The sequence below is a fragment of the Acyrthosiphon pisum genome, chromosome A3 (genome assembly GCF_005508785.2).
Source record: "Acyrthosiphon pisum isolate AL4f chromosome A3, pea_aphid_22Mar2018_4r6ur, whole genome shotgun sequence".
In the NCBI taxonomy this organism is placed as follows: domain Eukaryota; kingdom Metazoa; phylum Arthropoda; class Insecta; order Hemiptera; family Aphididae; genus Acyrthosiphon; species Acyrthosiphon pisum.
Genome location: NC_042496.1, coordinates 4,963,319 through 4,965,673, shown reverse-complemented (window position 1 = coordinate 4,965,673; position 2,355 = coordinate 4,963,319).

Here is a 2,355-nt window from a genome sequence, read left to right as displayed (position 1 = left end):
ACATTCCAAGCGGCCCTCTTATCTACCCATCCATATGAGTGGGATTGGTATTGGTAATAAGCGTGTGATCTACCGAGAAAACAGTAACTAACTAGTTGAATGAAAATTATAAATAAATATATAATATTATATAATAAAAATGTAATTGTGGGGGGGGGGGTCAACTGGGTACCCCCAATCAGAAAATATATAAGTCAGTCCATAAAGTGTATAGGTACTATAAAAAACATATATTTTTTTTTTTGGCAATATGTAGGTACTTAATTTTTCGAAACTGTAACGCGTTATTTTATAGAAATTACTTATCAAAAGTAATTTCCATTACATTTTCGTTACTTGGATATAATTCTAATGAAATTACGTAACGCGTTACAAGCAAAGTAACGCCGTTACAGTAACGCGTTACTTCCGTTACGTTACTACCCAACACTGGAATTTAGCCAAACTCGCTTACCCTAAAATATGAATATTGAAACACTTTTACTGCTAATACTTGTGAGTGTATCATCAAAGTGAATTTGTATGGCTAACGCTGACATTTGTGGAATGTGAACCACTAACCTTACCAGCAAAAATATTTAATTTCGCACATTTCACACTTTTCCTCAATCCTTAAATACCAAAAATTGAAATTTTTTTTTTTAAACTCTAAGATCAGAATTTCAATGTGAATTTGTGTACTTACAACTCATTTTACTTGTAAACATAATCGCATGGAATGTGGAATCGTGAAAAATCAAAAAAGTTTTGCATTTAAAAACTTTAAAAATAAAAAAAAATTATGTTATTAATTGTGGTTTTAGAATGTAAAACGTGTTGTATTATAATATCGAAATCAGTTTCAATTTTAAAATTCGCTACTGGAGGGCTGGCGAAATGTACAGTAAAAACTGTTATTATCATCACCTATACACAAATTGAACGATTAAAAAAATGTACTCATGGGTTTCTCGAAAGTTTCTTTACAATAATTAAAAAAGATATTTAGCATGAAGACATATGCATTTTTTATTAGCATTTTAGTTTTAAATTTTGAAAAAAATTATCAAAATTGCAAATTATTTTTTAGACTAATTATTATATGGCTGACCGTCTACGCTCAGCATTGTTTTTTATCATTCATAGACGGATTTGTCATAAAATTCAAATTTAACACATCAATTATTTATATACCTAATTAATTATATTATATTATAAGAATATAATATTATGTAATTATTATGAATATTATGCTACAAAAAAATCTTTATGTATTGTATAATATTTTAACAAATATGTTTACAAAATCTCTATTTTTTGAAAAAAAAGATTAATTTTTTACTTTTAATGAGTGATTTTTAATACCTATTTATTATGAATTCATGATAAAAATATAAAAATAAACTAAAAACTAATCTGGTCGGTAAATGGTGATTCAACGAGTAATATACATTTTTGAAATAGTGATATGCTTATAATTTATAAACATAAGTTTTGTTTCATTATATTATTACATCATTTTATATATTAATGTATTTATATTTATTATATTTATTTTATATTTTATAATTTTCTTTCATTGCAGACAAAAATACTATTTTAAGTTTAAACAGATCGTTTTAAGAGTAAAATATCATGATAATTGATTATATTAGGCCAGGTGTAATATTTTCATTCTTCATAGAATAACACGATTTCGTAAAGTTTGGTTTGATTACAAACCAGGAAATTCTCAATACCTATACGGCTATATCTGCAGTGCTGAATAATTATATTGGTTAAAAATAAATTGTTTTTTTTTTATACTTAGGTACATACATAGGTAATTATTATGTAGTACCTATTTATTATAATACGTGGTTCACTATAAAATATATCGAAATTATAATTTATTATGTGATGATAATTGAACTAATAGTATAAAAAGGTTGTTTGAAGAGTGAAGATTAAATCGTAAGAATTTAATATTAAATAATTAATTAGTGTCATGTTAATTTTTTGGTTTACATTATAAGTATAGTGATGTTGTGAACCCTGAATTTTTAGGTAATTCAAGTTTTTCTCCAACCCGAATCGAATATTAAAAAAAAAATTTTAAGTTTCAAATTAATTCCAACTTAGCTCGATTAGTTTGAATATTCAATAGTTTAATCAGTTAATAATATCTTTAAGTATTGGACATTTAATTAAAGATACACGATTTGAATACCTAACGAACTAAAACTAATTTATCTGTACCTATATAAAACAAAAATATAGTCCCAGACCCCAAGTTGATTAAATCCCGGCATATAATTAATCTTAATATTCACGTCAACGCCCATGAGTTGAACAAAAAATGAGTATGGGATATTTGATGGTTACAGATTAAAAAAA